The sequence below is a fragment of the Pelmatolapia mariae genome, linkage group LG13, assembly GCF_036321145.2.
Source record: "Pelmatolapia mariae isolate MD_Pm_ZW linkage group LG13, Pm_UMD_F_2, whole genome shotgun sequence".
NCBI lineage: Eukaryota > Metazoa > Chordata > Actinopteri > Cichliformes > Cichlidae > Pelmatolapia > Pelmatolapia mariae.
The window spans coordinates 35,379,270-35,392,167 of record NC_086238.1 but is presented as its reverse complement, the minus strand read 5'-3'; the positions used below and the strand labels follow the sequence as shown (position 1 = coordinate 35,392,167).

Here is a 12,898-nt window from a genome sequence, read left to right as displayed (position 1 = left end):
AAATTAAGTTATTTATTTCAATAAATGACACACCTGAAGTTACGAGATCCACACTATGGGACACATTAAAAGCCTACTTGAGAGGCCAAATTATCTCATTGAGTAGCTATAGGAACAAGCAACGAAAAGAAAGAGAGTCAAACATAACAATGGAACTTTTAGAAACAGATAAAGAATATGCCATTTCTCCTTCATCCAAACTTTATAAAAAGAAGGTCTCATTGCAGACAGAACTTAAATTGCTTTATACAAATGACACAATAAGATTACTTACACAACTTCGACATAAGTACTATGAACATGGGGAAAAAACAGGTAGTTTACTAGCAAGGCAAATTAAAGAAGTTGCAGCATCAAGACTGAATACAGAAATAAGAACTAGTGCAGGACAATTAACAACTGACCCAAAGAGAATCAATGATGTATTCCGAGAATATTATTAAGCACTTTACTCTTCAGACTTAAAAAAAGATCCAGACATAATCGAAAGTTTTTTCATCTATTAATATAGAACACAAACTATTGTTAGAACAACCAATAACATTAAAGGAGATAAATCAGGCCATTCAAAGTATGCAGTGCTCAAAAAGCCCCGGTCCAGATGGGTATAGTATTGAATTTTATAAGACCTTTAGCGAACAGATTTCATCCATTCTTTTGGAGGTATACAACGAAGCTTTAACTAAAGGATACTTACCCTTAACTATGTATGATAGCACTATCTCTCTAATTCACAAGCCTGGTAAGGATCCTTTGGAACCTGGTTCGTACAGACCAATAAGCCTATTGAACGTAGATAATAAAATATTGGCAAAAATTTTGGCTATGCGATTAGAGATAGTTCTCCCAACAGTTGTGTCGGAGGACCAAACGGGTTTTGTAAAAAATAGACAGTTATTTTTTAATATTAGAAGGCTATTCAATATTATATATACACAGAATACTTATGATCAATCTGAATCTGAATCTGAAATATTACTCTCACTAGATGCAGAGAAGGCCTTTGACAGGGTTGAGTGGGATTTTCTCTTCTCGACCCTATCAAAGTATGGCATAGGCCCTAATTATATCTCCTCTGTTAAACTGCTTTACACAAAACCTCAAGCCTCGGTTAACACAAATAATATAATTTCTAGCCCTTTCCTCCTTCACCGCTCTACAAGACAAGGGTGCCCTTTGTCCCCATTGCTATTTGCACTTGTTATAGAACCTCTCGCTATTCAATTATGCTCTACAAAGGATTATAAAGGAATAAGGAGATTTGGTGTAGAACATAAGGTGTCTCTCTATGCAGATGACTTGTTGTTATATATCGCTGACCCTACTAAATCATTGCCAAAAATTATGACAGTTTTAACTGAATTTGGGAAAATTTCTGGATACAAAATCAACCTAACAAAAAGCATATTGTTTCCTATAAGTTCTTTAGAAAAATTAGACAGCGCCACATTGACCTCGTTTCCTTTTACAATCTCAAATACCTTCAAATATCTTGGAATAACTGTAACCCGTGAATTCTCTGGCCTTTTCAAACATAATTTTATTAATTTATACCATCAAACTGAACAGAATCTGGAAAGACTGTCTAAACTGCCCATCTCACTTGCTGGCCGAATAAATATCATTAGGATGAGCACTTTACCCAGATTCTTATTTTTGTTTCAATGTATTCCAATATTGATCACAAAAACTTTTTTTAAGAAAATAGATCAGTTAATTTCTCAGTTTATCTGGAACAAGAAGACACCCAGAATAAAAAAGATTTTTCTGGAAAGATCTAAGACTACAGGAGGGATGGGGTTGCCTTGCTTTCAGTTTTATTATTGGGCCTGTAATATACGTTGTATGTCATTCTGGGGCGGGGAAAATAGACCTGATTGGGAACAGATGGAAAGTATGACTTTTTTCCCTAATACTCTTAAATCGTTGGTTCATTCAAACTCAGATATGAGTAAACATAAATATAAAAACTCGGTAGTATCTAACTCACTAAAAATTTGGTCTCAAATTAGAAGGTATTTCCATTGCCGTCAATGTTCAATCTTTACACCATTAATTCATAATCAAGCATATACATTGCTCTCAGGATCAACATTCCAGCTATGGACTTCCAAAGGGATACACACAATCAAGGATTTGTTTATTGATAACCTTTTTCCTTCGTTTCAACAACTTCAGAAAAAAATTTCCATAGAAAACAGAGATTTTTTCAAGTATTTACAAATACGTCATTTTATTAAAAAAACGTTTCCATCTTTTCCCAATGAACCACAAAAGCTAGTTTCAGATGATCTGTTCCTAATGAACCCGCTAAAGAAAGGAGCTATTTCTAAGATCTATAACCAACTTTTGCAAATAGACAGTACAACTACATTGGACCATTTGAGAAACGCTTGGAGTGAAGAACTAGGTATTAACATCACTGAAGAACAATGGACTAAGGCACAAGAATTGGTTCACTCCACTTCCGTTTGCTGCAGGCACGGATTACTACAATTTAAGGTCCTACATAGGCTCCATCTGTCTAAATTGAAGGTTTCAAGGATGTTTCCAGGAGCGGACTCAAGATGTGATTGATGTGGCCAGAATTCTGCCTCATTGTCACATATGTTTTGGACATGTCCCAATATTGCCATTTACTGGTCTAAAATATTTAAAACTTTGTCTGATATGTTTAAAAAACAGCTCCCTCCAGACCCAGTAATGGCACTTTTTGGTGTAGCTACAGTTAAATACTTAAATAATAAACAAGTTTGTGTTTTGAGTTTTATAACATTGCTTGCAAGACGCCTTATACTAATAAAAATAAATAAATAAAATAAATAAAAAATAAAGCCCCCCCCAACTCACTCTGCTTTGTTAAGAGACACAATGTGTCATTTACAGTTGGAGAAAATTAAATTTTCATTGAGAGATAATGTTAAACAGTTTTACCTAATTTGGCAACCCTTTATAGATTACTTTAATAAGTAAAACTGGGAGGGATGGCCTCCTCCCATATCGGCTCCAAGATTATATATATTGGTTTGGGCAGGTGTATTGTTGTTTTCGGGGTTTTTTTTTTCTTCTCTCCCCTCCTTTGTATATACTTATTTAGGCATCTAAATGTATATGTACAGACATAGATATATGATTGTTTATATAATGGTAATTATATTTTATGTAAAAAGGAGGGGGAAAGGAAGGAGGGGAAGGGGAAGGAGGGGGAAGGAGAGAAAAGAAGAAAAGAAATTTTTGTCACTGTAAATGAGATATATACTTTGTTGCCTGATTTGGGAAGGGAATGGAAAGGAAGGAAAAGGGGAATGGAAAGGAAGGAAAAGGGAAAAGGAAACAAAGGGATTGTTTCTAGGATATAAAAGCTTTGTTAAACAATGCAAACAGTTATACCAGGGAGTCAAGTACTTTTTTTTTTTTTTTTGCCACTGTACAAGTTTATTTACATTACCTCTCTGTACATTTCAAACATATCAGGCAGAGATTTACATTTAAGGCATAGTTTCATCCAACAATATTCATTTTGTCACAAAAATATGGAATGGAAATAACTCTCAAACGTGCACCTTAAAGCAGATAACTCGTAAGCTGGAGAGGAAATGGTGTTTCACAAATTTAGAAGATCATCATTTAGCCTGTATATGTATTTTATATATATTATTTTTCTACCATTTTTAAATCCAGAAATGGTTATGTAGCCAAATCTCATTATATGTGCAGTTTCTGAAATGCTCGTCTGGGACCATCAACCATTCTGTGCTCAGAGTCACTTTCCCATTCTGATACGCACTGATAAACAACTTCTATTGTAGCTCTCTCTCACTGCTGTATGTGTGTATGGGGCTAGGCAATGGCATTTCAGTTAGTTAGTAAGTGAATAGGTGACCAGCTATTTCCTGCAGTAACTGGTCTCAACCAAAGTGATGCTGATTAATATGACATGTTTTGTTTTTGTTTACATTTTTGTTAGCCCTGCACATAAAAATTGATATATAAAGAATCCATGTTACCCCTTTGTAATGATCAAAATTCTGATTAATGACTTTAATTTAATTACAGTCAACAGAACTTGTACAGAGCAGCAGTTTTGACCTGAAATAGTAGGTAAACGCTGGTGTAACGGCATTAATGCAGTTCTTTCTGTTTAGGTGCACAGCTGTGATTAATGTGAATGCGCTTATTTGTACTAATGTTTCATTGAAGTCGCTTCACACAGTCAGTTAAATGTATTTAAAATAATTTCAGCACAGCATAAGTTAATAAACTGAAAATGTTTCATTTTGCAATTTTGGATCAGAATTGATTGTTATTCTAAAACATTTTTCACATTTAAAGTAGTTTTAACATTTAACAAGCATTATGACCATTCCTGCATGACACGCTTTCATTCCTGCTCCAGCTCCGGTACAGGCATGGATCCTACAAAACATCTAAAGATTGTCCTCAGTATTTGGCACCAAGAACGTGTTATTTAGGTTGTATAAATTACCCCTAACCCTTCATAGATAGAACAGGGATACTTGTAAAATAATAAATTATTTGGATCATCTCTAAGTGCTCATTGGCCCTGACACTTACACATTTGTGTGTGTGTGCAGTCTTGCTATGTCTATATAAAGAAAAAAAGAGTAATGTGGAATTTTAACTTTAAAATTCCCACCAAGAAGCAGAGAACCAGAAATGTCTTTACACTAAATCTTTACGGCCATGTGGTGGGGTTTGGCATGGAGGGTATGCCACACTGATCACTAATGTAGAGAAGAGGGGGTTGGCAGAACCTAATGAAGAAAGCAGCTACCCTGAAGAGAAGTGAGAACAGGCGGGTGGGGGGGGGGTTAGAGTTGTTTTGTGTAGGATTCCTCAAGCACAACTACAAAGATGTTGCAGAGACCAAAAGCGCCTTTGAAAGTTTCAAAAAGAGGAACATGATTGTTGGGTAAACCATCTCTTCAACACTTCTCACCACCACCAGGGAAGGAGGACCTTTGACCTCCAGTAAGTACAGGGTTAAGCCACAGCAGCCACCTAGCCATCCTGAACTGGCCCTCTCTGACTACTGCCCACCACTGCCACCCAACCTCAGACACTCCAATTTCACTCCCACTGCTCTGCCTTACTCAACTGCAAGAAAAAGCTCGAAATTCATGTCTTTCTCTTTGGTCTCTTCTGAGCCGTTCCTGTGGCTCAGGAGTCAAGAATTCAATTAGTTAAAAAAAGAGAAGAAAAGATCGAAGCTGCAACAATACAGCGATAAGGGGGCAGAATGTGCGTTCCCACACACTAAATACAGGGCGCTTTTTCTGGGGCCCACAGAGCCAGAGAACCTACACCACAGGAGGCGAGAATAATCACAGCTCGTTCCAAAACCCCTCATTACAGACACGCACACACACACATGCACGCACCTTACATTCCTGACGCACACAGATAGTTTCATTCAGACACATATTACAAGCAGACATTCCACCTAAGAGCGACACACCTTGCAGATCCCCCACACTTACCATGAATAAACATACACTCTGAGAAACAAACACACAAGTTTTCCCATCAAAAACACACTTGGCACGTGAAAACCTGCTGCACTCGTACAGGTGTTCTCGTGTCATAGAGTTTACAGCAAGTAGTGTTTTAGAGCTACACTTAAACTGGCAACTTTGTAAACAGTTTCCAAGCAATTGATACTTAATAATTACTGGAGCGATGCATAATTGAAATAGGTAGACAGAGTTAAATGTTTGGTGGATCTGTAACTACTGCAAACAGTGTGTTGATGGTTATTAAGGATCGTTGTTTTGTCTATAGATTTTTTTTTTCTGGAAGTCCAGTGGTTAGCACTGTTGTCTCAAAGCAAGAAGGATTTTGGAAAAACACTATATAAATGGCAGTCCATTTCTGTTTCCATCAGGAGGGGCATATTTTGGGTGAATATGTGCACTATAGTATCAATCAAACTTTCATTTTTATAGCAACTTTCATGCAGATTATCAAACTTTTTGACAGATGACTGACAAGCTGATAATGAGGAAATAAAAATTGAAATGGCCTATAAGAAGAATAAAAGTACATCAAATACAATTAATAAAAATTAGAAAATAGATTCAATAATATCCATATCTCAATCATTTTCTTCCCCTTATCTGGGGTTCGGTCGCGGGAGAAGCAGCCTAAGTAAGGACGCCCAGCCACCTCTTCTAGCTTATCTGGTTCTACTCTGAGCACCTGTCGGATTGCTCAACTCCTCACCCTATTTCTAAGGGAGAGCCCCGCCACCCTTTGGAGAAAGCTAATTTCTGCCACTTCTATCCACAATCTTATAATTTCAGTCACTACCCAGAGCTTGTGACCATAGGTAACAGGAAGGGACTGGTAAAGCAAGAGCTTCGCTTTCGTTCACAGATTTCATTACCACATTGAACACAGCATCCGCATCACTGCAGGTGTGGTCCCAATCCATCTGCTCCCTTCTCCCCTCACTCACATGAACAAGACCCTGAGATACTTAAACTACTCCCCTGGGGGGCAGTAGCCCGTCCCTGACCCAGAGTAGGCAGTTCACTCCTTTTCTTGGCTTAGGACCATGACTTGGAGGTGACTTGAAGGTGCTCTTAACATTCCACTGCAACCCTCTCAAAGCTGGAGGCCACCAACAGAAACACAACATCTACAAAAAGCCTTCCGCCACCTGAGTAGAGCTAGAAATTTTGTCCATAAAAACTATGAGCCGCATCTGTGATAAGGGGCACCCCTGGCAGAGTCCAGCATTTACCGAAAAGAGTCCGACATATCGCCACCAATGCGGATCACGCTCCTGTAACGGTTATACAGGGATTGAATGGCTAGTAGGAATGGGTCAGACATCCTATACTCCCAAAGCAATTACCCACAGGATAGTCTGAGGAACGCAGTTGAATGCCTTCTTCAAAAACAACCACATGTAGACTGGTTGGGTAAACTCCCTCAAATATCATTGTAAGGATAAAGAGCTGGGGCACGAAAACCACAACCACATTGTTGCTCTTGCTTCCAAGGTTCGACTAAAGACAGACAAACTGTCCTCTCCAGTACCCTTGAATAGGCCTTACCAGGGAGGCTTAGGAGTGTAATCCCCCTGTAGTCAAAACACATCCTCTGGGCCTCCCTCTGGGACCGCCACCACAGTGTGCCAGTCTAGAGGTTCTGCCCTAGATCTCCATGTGGTGTTGTAGAGGCGTGTCAACCATTATAACCCTATAAAATCCAGGACCTTTAGGAACGCGGAGTGAACATCCACCCTAGGGTTCCGGCCACCAAGGAGTTGTTTAATTGCCTCACTGACCTCTTCCCTTGTGATGGGAGAGTCATCCCCCTCGTTCCCAGACTCTGCTTCCTCTCCAGAAGATGTGTCAGTAGGATTAAGGAGGTCCACCCCCACTATCCAACATCTGAGTAGAGTACTACTTCGTCCCCAAGTCGCCTGACAATTTGCCAGAATCACTTTGAGGCAAACTGAAAGTCTTTTTCCATGGCCTCACCAAACTCCTCCCACAACTGAGTTTTTGCTTCAGCTACCACCTGAGCTGCATTCCACTTGGCCTGCTGCTATTCTTCAGCTGCTTTTAAAGTCCCATAGGCTAACCAGGACTTCAGCCTCATGGCTCCTTTCACCTGTCCACTACCTTTCTCGAGGACTACCACCGTATCAGGCACCAACCACACTGTAGCCATAGCTCCTTGCTGCAGCCTCAGAAATGGAGGTGGTCCATTAGAACTTAATGTCCCCAGTCTCCCTCCAAATGCTGTCAAAGTTCTGCCAGAGATGGGAGTTGACCATCTCATGGATCAGGGCCTCTGTCAGGTATTCCCAGCAGACCCTCCCAATACATTTAGATGTGCCAGGTCGTCCAGCATCCTCCTCCACCACCTGATCCAACCTACCATGAGGTAGTGATCAGTTGATAGCTGGGCTTCTCTTTTTACCCGAGTGTTTAGAACATATGATCACAGATCCAATGATATGTTTTCAAAATTGACCATTGACCTATGACCTAGGGTGTCCTGGTGCCATGTGCACATCTTTATGTTAAAAAGTGGTGTTTGTTATAGACAAACTGTTATTTGCACAGAAGTCCAATAGCAGAACTCCACTCTCTGTCACTTGATGCATTGCTCATGTGAATTGAAGTCTCCCAATAGGACAATGGATTCATCAGATGGAGGACCCTGAAGCACCCCATCCAGTGACTCTCAGAAGGCAGTCATATAGTCAGGACCCATTCCCCAAAGACGCAGGGAAACAACCCTTTGTCCAGTGGCAAAGCCTCCAAATGTACAGGTAGCAAACCAAGGGATACAAGAATACCCACCCCTCTTCACTGCCTCTTATTGAGGACAGCTCCAAACTCGAAAAAAGTCCAGCCCCTCTTCAGGAGACTGGTTCCAGAGCCCGACCTGTGTATTGAGGTGAGCCCAACTATATCTTTTCGGTATCATTACAACATTACACATAAGCTCGGGCTCCTTCCACACCAGAGAGGTGAAATTCCATGTCCCAGTAGTCAGCCTCAATAGCCTGGGATTGGACCGACATGACCCCCATGCTTGACTGCTGCTTGACGCACAATATACCCGACCTCGACAGCTCCTCCTGCGGGTGGTGGGCCTACAGGAGGGAAGGACAATGTAGCATCTTTGCACCCAGCTAGGCTTCATGGGCCCCAAGGCGCTCTGCGTCAATCTCCTTCCCCATCCATGGCTCCAGGGTGATAACCTGTAAACTGATCCTGCTCAAGATACACAGGTTAATGGGGGGGTATCACTCATAGGGGTCAAATTAAATAATATTAAACTAAAAGTATAGAAATAGAGTGTTAACTAGCCTTAGTTAATTTAATGGTAAAAAAAAAAAAAAAAAAAAAAAAGCTAAATTAAAACACTGGAGATTTTCCATGGGCTCCAGTTAGGAAAAATATATGTGATATGTAAAACAGCGGTGGAATTTCTAGTCATGTAGTCATTTAGCAAGAGATACACTGAACATCTTCTAACTCTATATGAAAATTTGCGGAAATCAGCTATGCATTTTGTTTTGCTTCTTAGACAAAACAAGATGTTTGAAGATGCTAACTCAACCTATGGTACTTTGTAATGTTTGACTTTTTGGATTACATGATATCTGCGTTATGGTATGGCAGTTATTTGTTATATATGCAAAATGATCTTAAGTGTACAATCTCTCATCTTGTTACAGAGTAATTTAAGCAGAGTTCAGTTAGGTTTGCAGGCATTTGTTTATGCACAGCTCTGCCACAACATTTAAACATTGCAGCATCTTGATTTGTTTGTTTTTTAGATATTCTGTTGTAGGGCTGTGCGATATGACCAAAATCTCATATCCCGATATAAGAATTCTATCGTCCCGATAACGATATAAATCACAAAAATGTAACATTTTCTGTAAATTCTGTGAATCTCGGGCAGCTCGACTTGCAGGAAGTGTTTCCAGCTGCGCGTCATGTAGCTGGAGTCGAGTGTTTTAACAGATGCATTAAAACGATACATTTTTAGACATAAGTTGTAACGGCCGCCGTTTTCTTTGTGAGTATTTATTACACGGCCTACTGCGGGGAAAAGCCTGTTCTAACGTTTGAGTCTAAGGTTTATTTTTTAGCACCTGACGGCTCTTTTTTGCTTCTCATCCGTAAATAATCTGCTCTTTCACGTGATTCAGTTTATTTTGAAAAGTCTCAACAGGATCTTGAGCTTTATTGTGAAAGGTTTATGTGGAACATAAACAAGCGGACACGCAATGGTGTTACCGTCGTTGTTGCTAACGACAACGCATAAAAACAGGTGCTTGTCCGTCTGTAGTGTGGTTATATTAAATATAAGAGAGAGCTAGAACTTTAAGAAATTAATATAGCCACTACAGTGACCATCGAAACCATGAAAAAATATTGCCGTAAACAGTTTATTTTGCGACACCACGAAACAAACGATAGCGTAAAATGAAACGATAGACGTTTTTATATCGTCACTCGATATATATCGTTATATCGAACAGCCCTATTCTGTTGTAGATTTGCTGCTGTGCTTGGGATCATTGTCCTGTTGCATCACCCAGTTTTGGCCACGATTTAGTTGTTAGACAGGTGGGCTCACATTTGTCTCTAGAATTATTCGGTATACCCAGGAGTTTATGGTTTACTCAATAATTACAAGGTGCCCAGGTCCTGTGGCCTTCGTCAGCCGTCCACCACAGCGGTTGACAGTTGGTATGAGGGGTTTGAAGCTAAATATAGTGCTGTGTATTATGGCCAATCCTACTTTGGGATTGTCTGTCCACAGTTTTGTTGTTTTTTATCAGTAGGTTTTTTTTTTTAATTCATCATCATTATTATTATTAGATTTGCAGCTTTGAAAATCTAAGAATCCTAGAGATCAGATATGATAGGCAGGCAGGATACCTGATGGATAACTGCCCAGCCTGACGTTGGGCAAATACAAAGAGACAGGCAGGCATTTGCTCTCACATTGACACCTGGGCAATTTAGATTCACATTTAACCCAACCTTACTTGTCTTTGGACTGTGGGATGAAGCCGGAGTATCCGGAGAGAAACCACGCAACCACGGGGAGAACATGCAAACACAGAGTCTTTGTGTCTTGGTGTGAGGCACCAGTGCTAACCACCGCGCCACCAAGCTGCCCGTTTGTGTTATTATTATTCTTAGTTTGGCAGCTTTGAAAATCTAAGAATAGTAGAGATCATAAAGCTGTGATAATTAGTTCATTTTTGTTTTTAATCATATTTTCTTACACAACAATCTGCGAGTCAGTTATCCAGAATGTCGAGACATTTTAGCATGTGGTAGTTAGAAGTACAGATCTCTGTAATTTGTTTGGTGGATCACCGAAATGAAAAGACAATGAAAGACAAAGTGATATAATATTCCTTGTTATGTTTAAGAAAATCTATCACAATGATCTTTTCTCCTAATCCTATTTGCTGTTGCAAGTGCAGTTTGTATACAGCAGAGTTCTTCCACGCTGATGTCCAGTGTGGAACTTTGCGTTAGGTCCTGGTCTATTCCACCCGGCTGAGCAGCCCCAGCTGAGGAATGTCCTGGTGACCCCACAGACATGAGACACAAACAGAAGCCAAAAGGGCCACAGGGGGTGGTGATGGGACAACAGGGTCCAGGCATGCGCGTGTGTGTGTCCCCGTGCATAAGAGTGTCTATTTGTGAGAGAAAAAAGTGCATGCTTGTAGGCAGGCAAATGTTTGTCCATGCATGTCGTTGTGTAAAGGGGTAGGAGGCGAGGGAGAGAACCCTGGGAGTGAAAGAAAGAGAGGGAGTGTGCATAGGGGGTTTGGGGGTCAGCACTTGCACCCTTTGAGCATTGTTTCCCTCCCTGGCAATATAAAAGCATCATAACCCTTTGAGCCCAGACATATTTAGAAACCACATAAAAGCACTTTTTACAAACTAGATACACGTCCATCACAAAGCCCGGGGTCAAGCGCAACAAATTAACAGCCCTATTTCTGACAGGGGGTGGGGGTGAGAGCTGGAAGCTTGGTGACAGGCTGAAGCTGAAATGCTGGAGCCCAGCTTCCCAGGGTGGTGAAGAGGGCTGCTTTCTTGCATTCATGTGTAATTGGTCTGAGAGGCTGAGTGAATGCTGACTTACTTTTGTTTCTATTATAATCCTCTTTATAGAAGACTTGCCTACCATAACTCTAACAAAAGTCAAGACGGCTACTATGAAAGGCAAGAATCTTATTTGTCGCTTATTTGTTTCACACATTGAAACCCCCATCGCAATTTTTAGCATCTTAGAGAAGCCTTTATCAAATGCTGATGCATCTCCAAAAAGGTAGGTTATCATGAAAACTTTATGTAATTCAGAAAGTTCAAATGTAATTAGTTTTTCATTATTTAAGTATTTTCATACTCTTTCATATTACCACCCACTCTTCCTTCAGGTTTTCCTTTAAAATCTTACATATCCTTCTTTCTTCCACCTTGATGAGATTCCCAGCTCTAGATGCACTGAAGCATCCCCCCTGCATAATACTGCCACACACAGTGTTCTTTGGGTTGTACACTCCTTCCTTTCTCTCCATATGTAGGCAGCATCTCTGTGGCGCACACGCTCTAGTTTCTACCAAAGGTCCAGTATCCATAATCTTTCTCCAGGTTGTTCTTAACGTCCTTCTGTCTGTCTTCCACAGAAGAGGAGTTTCTGTTGAACTCTTGTGCAGGGTTCTAGTGATTGTCCTCAATGAGACTACAGTTTCTGACCAGGTTCAGTCCTTCACTCGTGTCCTGGCAGTCGTTCTCTCACTTGTTGTTTTTCCATAGTCTTTAAAGTCTTTTGCTTTCTCTACCTCTGCCAGGCTTGTTCTGTGCTGTTTGGCTCACTTTAGATTTCTAGATGATACACCTCACTCCAGGTCTTCACACTTGGAAATGCGCTAAACAAATTTCTTTCATTTTTGGCATGGGCTGTGCTCTGGCTCAATTAAAAGCTCAGTTTTTCAGGGGCCAATAATATCCTCCCTGGTCATTTTTGTTTTTTCTGAAATAGTTCTGTTATTGTGTGCAAATAAAAATAATTTGTTAATTCTAAAGAAAACTAGTATGTTTAGAAAATAAACATAATAACAGTAATGGGATGGCTAATCATTTTGTCTTCATCGGTATTTACATACTGGCCTTCCTCTTAACTACACCTGTTCTAGAATTCAGGTCAGTCAAGGCTTGCTGATCAACCACAGTCAACAAACTGTTTTGGAGTAGTTTTGGCACTGTGGGCAGAAATACATTATAAATAATCACAGACTGCAGAAACTTGACACTAAACTTAAAACACTATAAATTCTGTGGACATCTATCATGGCAGCAGTCTACTCCAT

The 12,898-nt window shown here is 40.2% G+C and overlaps 1 protein-coding gene across 4 annotated transcripts in view; it reads left to right on the top strand.

Annotated features, from left to right (window-relative positions):
- Nucleotides 1–12,898, top strand: part of fbxw4 (F-box and WD repeat domain containing 4) — a 100,329-nt gene that overhangs the window by 16,017 nt on the left and 71,414 nt on the right. The window lies entirely within an intron of this gene.